This window comes from Pteropus alecto, unplaced genomic scaffold (genome assembly GCF_000325575.1).
Source record: "Pteropus alecto unplaced genomic scaffold, ASM32557v1 scaffold155, whole genome shotgun sequence".
Classification (NCBI taxonomy): domain Eukaryota; kingdom Metazoa; phylum Chordata; class Mammalia; order Chiroptera; family Pteropodidae; genus Pteropus; species Pteropus alecto.
The window spans coordinates 20,291,722-20,301,480 of record NW_006438113.1 but is presented as its reverse complement, the minus strand read 5'-3'; the positions used below and the strand labels follow the sequence as shown (position 1 = coordinate 20,301,480).

The 9,759-nt window shown below is 33.9% G+C and overlaps 1 pseudogene; it reads left to right on the top strand.

Annotated features, from left to right (window-relative positions):
* The first annotated feature begins 237 nt into the window (after positions 1-237).
* Positions 238-356, top strand: LOC112482753 (annotated as a pseudogene).
* The last annotated feature ends 9,403 nt before the right edge of the window (positions 357-9,759 follow it).

Below are 9,759 nucleotides of genomic sequence, written 5' to 3'. Positions count from 1 at the left end.
TTTCAAACATACACAGAAATACATAGACTATATAATGAACCTTTATGTATTAATCACCAAGCTTCAACAATTATCAACATTTTGCCAATCTTTAATCTATCTTAACCTCTTTTTTTCACTGGATTATTTAAAGAAAATCTCCAGCTGCATGTCATCTCACTCATAAATACTTCAGTGTGCATTTCTAAACAACAGGACTTTAAAAAAATAAAATAAAATAAAATAAAATAAACAAAATTCTGCGAACATGCCACCCTGAATGTGCCTGATCTCATCTGATCGCCGAAACTAAGCAGGGTCGGGCCTGGTTCATACTTGGATGGGAGACCACCTAGGAAGACCAGATGCTGCAGGTGTTAAAACAAACAAACATGCCACTATGACATTTAACAAAATCAATATTAACTCTTTAATATAGTCCAAGCATTTTTAACCTTAGAATTTTAACCCAATCAGTGTTTCTCCAAATGTATTTTGATATTAAATGTAACATTTTGATGTTAACATCCATTAGATACTATCAAAGTATTTCAGACAGGGTTTTATGGTCTAATTATTTAGGAGAACTTCTGGGTCAAATATAGTTAAATAAATCGTCCACCTGTAAGACTTCTTAAAATCTTCAATATGCTAACTTCCATGTGACTCCCTAAGAGGGAAGAAGATTATACAAAACTCTTGAAATGTATTCAACTACTGACACATTTTTTTTCATGAGATAGGACAAGCCTTCCACAAAATTCATGAGTCTCGGCCCTTGTAAAGTCCTTAAGGGCCTTCATGTTTGTATTCCCCAGAGAGTTAAGGACATAGCCTTGCTTTTAGTTGGCAATGATGAACATCAACTGTCATCATACAGTCTAATCATGGAGAAAGACAAATGTTACTCGGACAACTCAGAACCTTATGATATGGTGCTCCATTGAATGTTATGGCTATAAATTCAACAGGATTCCAGAGAAAGGCAGATCAATGTGGCCCTGTATAGTTCCTCTGTCCTGAGGCACATGGTGAAGATGAAGCTTGGGCAGGGCATATAAAGATGGGAAGCAGTGAAGAACCCATCTGGAATATGACTGAATAACATGAATAAGAGAGAACACAGAAATCTGAAAAATTATAGTATGTTCAGGGAAGAGTGAGGAGGCCAGCCAGGCTAGGGAGTGGTAGGAAATGAGATCTGATAAGGAGAGTAGAATGTGAGAATGTTGAAACACTTGACAGTTGATTTGGAATATGATCTGGGTGGCATGATGATAAAGTATTTGAGAGCAGATGCCATATCTTTTATGGCATCTTTCCAAATAGAATACCTTAAATAAAGCAGGTACTTAATACCCCAAACAAACATGTTTATGTATGGAATCCCACTGAATGGAGTGAGCCATGAGTTCATACAATTCAGCATAAACTCATGTTCAACATAACTAGCCTGTCAATTACTACAGACAGGACCCTAAGAGGGTAGGGTCACAGGATGAGTCTATTTTCATGGAAGTTCGGAAGGAAAAGAAAAGAGTATAAATGTGGTATGTTTGGGGGCAAAGGTTACCAAAACGTAGAGCTCTGTAGTGAGGATGAGGGATGGAGAAATTGGAGGAGGGGATGACTTGGGAGAACAAGAGTCTAAGGGCATTGGGCTTCTGGGGGGCGGCAGGGAGAGGGGAAAAAAAAAGATTACCAAAGGGCATTAAAAAGCCCTCAATAGAGTAGAAAGTGGAGTCTTATTTTAAAGAAGGTTTGGGGTTTAAGAATTGGCACTGGTATTAATGTTGATAAGTGCTACTCACAGGATGTTTCCCGAGCTGGTATAAATTATCAAATTGTTTCTGGTCAATAATGAGATAAGTATTAAAATTGTGAGTAAGCCAGATGGTATGGCTAGACAACCAAGAAAGTGGTTATTTTTTAGTAATTAATTTGTATTGTAGTTTAAAAAGCGTTGGGGAAAAAAATAGTGCTTCACCACAGATGGTTTGAGAAGCACAACCTAGATTATTCTTGAAAATGCCCTGAGGAATATATCTTCCCTCACAGCCAGTTTTTCATTCTGCATTAAAATAAGTGGCTGTTCCTTTGTTGGAGGGCCAGATGGCTTGCATTTATAGGACATCATATTAGAAAATTATGCACCTAATTCCTGGAAGCCATACCCAGCATGGTGAGATGCTTGTGTTTGGAGAGGCTGCCTGTCTCCTCACTGGGGGTTTATTCTCATTTAGTAGACTAACAGGAGGAATTATTGGCCCTATAAGAAGGATCTTCTCTTAGTCTTTCTTTTCCTCTTGTTTGATATTTTACAACTATACAGGTGACCACTTTTGTTCATACATATAATTTTATTTTTGTTCTGACATGTTACCCCTAACTGAAAAGTAAGGTAGGCAGAGACTATATTATTATTCCATTTCACAGATAAAGAAATTGAGGATGCAGAGAGGATTTCTGACCTACCCTAATCACACATCTAGAACTCACATCTTCTGATTACCTGCCAAATGGTCTTTACTTTTGGCCATGGTAAGAGGCAGCTTAACAGAGTCAAGAGCTTCCCGAGTCTTTTTAAAAGTTTAAATGAAGCAGCGTGTGCAAAGGGCCAGCATGGAAACAGGTAGAAAGTAAATGCTCAATAAATGTTAATTTCCTTTTCTTAAGAAATGCCAAAAGGTAGCATGGAATGAAGGAAAGAGGTTGTTGTTTGAGCAAGTCATGGCCCCTGCTGTTTAAAATCCAGAATTTTAAGGTTGACATCGTACAAATCGTTAAACTCAAGCTTTCCCAAAGTGTTTCCCAAACTGTGTTAATTAGATCCCAATCTCTGCCACTTACTGTTTGACTTCCTTCAACTGTTTACTCTCTCTGAGCCCCAGAGTTTTGTGTTTTTTTCTTAATTATAAAAAGAGTTAATATAATTTACTTTGCAGAGAGGCTGCGAGCTTTAAAGATATGATGCCTAACATACAATGGGCACTTAATAATTGGTACTGTTGTGTTATGATTACACAATTTTGCATTGACTTTATCCGGTTTAAAACAGTCGAGTCAACCAATAGATTTTGAATACCACCTCAACTGAGCCTTCGGTGTCATAGATCTGCTACCCTAAACACCTATTTTTTTTAACTAAAAAATCAGGCAATTAAGTCCAAGAGTCAACAAAATGCATCTACATGTATAAGTAGAAAATGCCTATATGAATGCACTTAAAAAACATGCATTTCCCCCAAATTTCTTTCATATGGCACAATATTTGAGGCCTGCGGGGATGATTTATTATAGTCTGGCAGCACTGCTTCTTTGAGGCTGAATACGCTGGAGGAAGATTAAGAGGGAAGACAGAACCACTTGACAGTATAATTACACACACAACTTTTAATGTTATTGTATATGTATCAAAGATATTGTATCAAAATTTAAAGAGATAAATATTTTACATTTAGAAAATGAGAATACTTTCTGCTCATGGAAAAGAAAAAAGGAATTTAATAATATGCCATTCAAACTTACTTTAAATAATTATGTTATTTCAGATCTACAAGATAAACAGTCCACACCACAGAACCGGGGCATGGGGTATAATTTAATAAACACATGTCCCACAAGAGTGATGAAGAATATGGCCAAAGGCTGAAATTGGATGCATACATGATCTGGGGGTGTAACTTCATTTGTAAAATGAATCACAGTCTAAACTTGGACTTGGTTGACTTATTGAAATCATACTTTCTCACGAAATGTTGTTTTTCCTATAGGAGCACTTTTCCCAGTTTATTTTTAGTTGAGTTCTTTTGAACAAAGCACTCTAGTGTTCACTAGGGGCCAGCTAAGGACACTTTTTAGGAACTTTCTCTCCATATTTGACTCTATTTGACCCACCTCCAAAGCTTCTTTAACCTAATTGATTCTAACTCCCCCTCTCTCATTCCCTTCAAATTAACTGAATAAAACAAATATTATGGAAGTTTTCAAAATTGATGTACATGGATTCTGTGATTACGCTTTAACCCCAAGCAAAAGGTAGTGTATTGTGGCAGAAAAATTACAGGAGCAGGCGAATAGGAAAGTAAGGTTCGCTGTTTGGCACTGTCGTTAATGATCTGAGGACTTTGGGTATGTCACTTCATCGGTCTTGGCCTAAGTTTTTTCATTTATACAGAGTGGGATGAACCAGAGAATCTTAAACTAAGAAATTCAACTATAACATTCTGTGATGCAATTTTTCTGCCTTTATTCAGTCAATGAAATCCATAGGGCAAGTTCTTTCTCCAGTTCTACTACTTATCAATTATATGATCATAGACAAATGCACTAGTCTTTTGCAACATCAGTTTGCATATCTAGAAAATAATCAAAACAATGGTATTTTCCTGAAAAGGGTTGCTGTAATTAATAGATAAGATTACCTAAAGAATTTAGAACAATGGCTGACCCCAAGTAGGTATTCAGTAAATGTTATCTATTATCAGGCTTTCAAGAGACACAGTTTTGATTCATTTTGATGAGAAGGCAACAAATGCTTTTAACTCCTCAGAAGACGTTACTCCCAGCAATCATATTTCTCATATCGCCTTTATTATTGGGGTGCCGCCCAGCTTATTCCTGCCAAAGGGAAGCCAAACAAATAACAGTCTATCCCAGCAAAGGGCCATCATATAATAGTGCCACTCCACCTGCTGGGGACACACTGGTTGGCTCTTGCTGAGAACCATCTGTCTTCCTTTTTCTTTAATCCTATATTCAAAGGATCAGTGTCCTGAGACATTCTTTTAGATTAAATTTTGGGGTCAAATTTAAATAAACTGATGAGTATTATAGCAAGGTGATTTCAAGTAGAAGTTCTGGGTTCAACTCTTACCTCTGCTGACATCTGCTTGTGAGTAACTATGGACAAATTACCTCACCTTTCTCTTCTTCATTTTTTCCACCTGTAAATGCAAATAAAAAGAGCAAATATCTCATAAGATTGATGTGAAAATAAATGAGCTATTACTTAGGACAGTGTTAGTATGTATTAAGCACTATATATTTTGTAGGTATTATTTGTAATTAGTAGATTTTATAGGGAGAAGCTATTGGAGAATGAGCTCCAGATGTATGGATCACTTATCTAAGATTATACAGCTGGTAGACCAGAGTGAAAAGGCTGAGATTAAAGAAGAATGGCATTTAGATATGTATTGATAGTGAAAAGGACATATCACAATTCTACATTACATGGAAGTGAAGAAATATTGATTGAATAACTTTTTACCATCTTCTGAAATGCCTGCTGTATACCAGTCATGCTCATAAATTACCTCATTTAATCTTCACGCAGCCCTCCCTGAAATATAACTCTTTTTATTTTACTGATGAGTAAATTCAGGTCCAAAGAGGTTAGTAGTTCACACAAGAACAGACAGCTAGTAAGTGGGATTTGAATCTGCATTTGATTGACTTCAGGATCTATGTTTATTCAGGATGTCGCATTGCCTTGAGATGGAACAGGGGGTAAGGTGCAGGGAGAAATCTGAGGAGTAGGAGAGATGCCTCTGGGAAATTTATTCTTTTTTTAATCAAGTTTACCTTCATTTTACACCCCCAGATATTTTTATTTAAGAGCTTTAGATGGTACTGATATCTGCCCAGATACTTCACCATAAAGGAAATTTCTTAAGGATGTTTGAAGCTTGACAATATTTCTTCCTTGCTTGACAATAATTTAATGTCTTTATTTTCCAGGTAGAGGGAGATTAAAGGACATTGGCTGTTAGAAACTGACCAGTTTACATAATGTTTTTTCAAAAGTTATAATTATTCTTAAGTGAATATTAATTCAAGACTTAAAATTTTGCAAGGTAGCACGCCAAAATTACTCATAGATGCTCTAGAAATAGAGTGCTCAGGATTAGTCATTTTCCTCCAAAGCACTTTTTATTTATCTTCTTTTTAAAGCTTAAACCTTAACAAACCCAGCTATTGTTGAAATGCAGAGATTTTCTTTTTTACTGGAGTGATTATTCTTGAAAGAAAATGAGTCTTTTAAGAGTGAAGCTATAAAAATGGTGAAAAAGAGGGGGAAAATCATCAGAAAAACTTACTGAAAAACCCTAAAAAGATCAGAGAGTAACTTTCTGTTCTGGCTATAACAATGTTTTTATTATGAGTTTAACATCTGACCCTACTGTCCTCCTTCAGCAAAGATGTTCAACTTTTTATTTTATTAATTTCAAATTTATATGTGCATAAAGAAATAACCTACTTTCTCGGGAACATGTTCCATTATAGATTATAAATAACACAGTGAATCAGTTATTTTCAAGCATATTTTTTTGTCCTCTCACTTCAGTTTATTTTGAGTATCGAACCAAAAGATGATCCCTTGAAACAACACAGAACTTTTTATTTTTCTTTGAATAAAACCACTCTTCTTTTTTTATCACACTTTCATTAAACATTTTATGAATGTACTAAAAGATATTGAAGCCGACATTAAAACGCTCTACACTCATAGCAGAATTATGCTCCTTCATACTTCTCATTCTGCATGTCATGGAATGTTCCAGCCAGACTGAAATGTGGCCTTTGTGGGCCCCTAAGGGTCTAAGTGTGAGAAAAATACCAAACAAGAATAAGAAAATAAAATAAAAACTGGATGAACTATTCCAGTAGCTTCTTCTATAAAAATCATCTTGAAACTTTAAAGTGTCATTCAAGAATTAATGTATTCATCTATGTAATTTATTTAACATATATTTATCGAGGGCTTTTGACATGCCAGACATTATTATAGATGTTGTGATATAACAATTAATGAATAAATAACAATCCCTCCCCACAAAGCTTACATTATAGAGGGAGATTAAATAAGGAAAATGCAGTTTATTTGAAGATGATAGTTGGTATAGAGAAGAATATACAGAGAAGGAGGGCAGAGACTGCTGGGTGGAGTTGGGGATTGCTACTTCTAATGGGATAGGCAAAGGACTGAAAGTGATGTGAGTAAAGAAAGACCTAGAAGAGCTGAAGGAGGAAGGATTGTGGACATCTGGAGGAACAGCTTTCCAACCAGTGGGCGCAAATGCCCTGAGGCAGAAATGTACTCAACATGTTCAAGGAACAGCACAGGAGCTATGTTTTAAAAGAATCTTTCAAGTTTCTGTCTTAAGGTTAGACAGAAGCGAGCAAGAGTAGAATTAAAGACACTAATAAGCAAGCCATTGAGTACTATAGCTGAAAAATGAAGATGGTGGTAGCAGTGGAGACATACAGACTAAATGCATGTAAAATGGTGCTAAATTATAATTTTTTTCATCTCTGAAAGTAAGCATCCAAATGAGGCAAATATTGTTCAACATCTGTTTTTAATAGATTTTATCATCTGCTATTTCTTAAAAATAAAACTCATTGCAGTCTTTTTTAAAATATATATTTGAATTTCTATATCAAATTTGACAATTTCTACAAAAATTTATCCTGGGATTTTGACTGAGAGCATTGCATATGTAGATCAATTTGAAGAAAATTGATGTATTTAAATATTGAGTCTTTTAGTTCATGAACCTGATGAATGCCTCCATTTATTTAGGTCTCCTATAACATTTCTCAACAACGTTTTGTAGTTCTTGAACATCATATATTTCTTTCTTTATTTTCTAATTGATTTGTTGCTGGTATATAGAAATCCAATTTGTTTCTATATGTTAGCCTTCTTTTTAATGAAATGCTGAATTGTCAGTTTATCTGAAGATCTTTTTAGAATTTCTGCATATGTAAATAATTACATCTTCTGGAAATAATGGCAGGTTTATTTCTACCTTTCATACCTTATATAAAATGATGCATAGACATAGTGATGGTGGATATCATTATCCAGTGATCTCAGGTAGAAATCTTTCAGTAGTTCACTAGTAAATACAGTATTCGCAGTGAATATTTTAGAGATTTTCTTACCAGATTAAGATAATTTTCTCCTACTCCCGGTGTGCTAAGAGGGTTTTGTTTGTTTGTTTGTTTGTGTGTTTGTTTGTTTTGTCATAAATGGTTGTTGGTCTTTTTATTAGCTACTCTTTCTGAATTTTTTTGAGTCAATCATATGATTTTTCTCCTTTATTCTGTGAACATGATGAATTATATTGTCTAATGTTGAACCAGTCTTGCATTCATAAAACAATCCCAAGTTAGTTTTGATTCAGTTGCTAATAATTTTAAGACTTAGGTATCTATATTCATGAGAGAAAGTGATCTTTTCTTGTAATGCCCTTGTTGGGTTTTGTATCAAAGTTATGACAACCTCATAAAATGTTTTTGTGAGTTTTCATTTTCTATTTTTTTGAAAGGTTTGTGTAAGATTTGTGTTATTTCTGCTTTAAATGATTGAAAAAAAATTAACGGTAAAACCTTTTGTGTGTAGTGTTCTCCTTCAGGAAGGTTTCTAATTACAGAGTTAAATTCTTTGGCAGATAAAAAACTACTTTTGCTATCTCCTCTTGGTCAGATTTTGTGATTTATGTTTTTCAAGGAATTTGTACATTTCATCTAAATTTTCCAATTTAGGAATAATGTTCATAGTATCTTTTTCTTATCTTTCTAAGGTCTGTAGGATTTAAAGGTATAAGCCTCCTCTTATTTCTGTTATTGCTAATTTTTGCTTTCTCTCTATTATTGTTACTCAGTTTTTTAAAGGGATATTTCTAAAAATTTACTTTTGTCTTTTTATATTATGTTGTATATTTGTTAACCATTGTGTTATTTCTTCTCTATATTAATTCCTTCTTTTAGCTTATTTGTCTTTAATTTGAACTTCTTTTTGTAAATTCTTTAGCTTACAGATGTGATTTTCAGCCTCTTTTCTTTGCTTATATATGTTTTTAGGATTATAATTTTTCCCTCTAAGGGGCCTTAGCTGGATTGTACAAGTTTTGACATATCATAGTTTCATACCATTTAGTTCAAAATCATTTTTATTTCATAGTGATTTCTTGTTTGATCTGTGTGTTTTTACAAAATACTGGTTATTTCTCATATTTGTGGATTTTCCAATTATCTTTTGGGTGTTAATTTTAGCTTTATTTGACCCTAGTTAGGGAATGTATACTCTGTTTACATAAATGATGTATTCTTACAACATATACATCAATCTTTTGAAATTTGTTAAGATTTGCATTATGGCCCAGCATCTAGTTAATTTTGGTAAAAGTTCTATACATTTTTGATAAAATGCAGTCTTTGAATGCAGAGTTTTATATAGGCCAAGTATGTTAATCATGTTGTTCATGCTATTATATTCCTTTTGTTTTGGTCTACTTATTGTTACAGAGAAAGTTGTGTTAAAACTTTTACCTGTAATTGTTGGTTTTTCTCTCACTTTATTTTTGTCATCTTTTGCTCTATATATTATGGGGATATTTTATTAGGCACAAACACTTTGTTTTTATTCAACTTCTTGGTAATAGACCATTTATAATTATGAAAAAAAGTCCTGTTTTATCTCTGACAATATTTCCTGCCTTTCTATCTACTTTTTCCAATAGTAACATAGCTATATCAGTGTTTTTTTATTTAATTAAAAAAATTAAATTCCAGTTGACATACAATATTATGTTAGTTTCAGGTGTACAACGTAGTGATTAGACATTTTTATAACTTATGAAGTGATCACCCCGATAAGTCTAGTATCCATCTGACACTGTACATAGTTATTATAGTATTATTGACTATAGTCCCTAAGCTGTACTTTTACATCTACTGACTGTTTTTATAACTGACATTGTACATCTT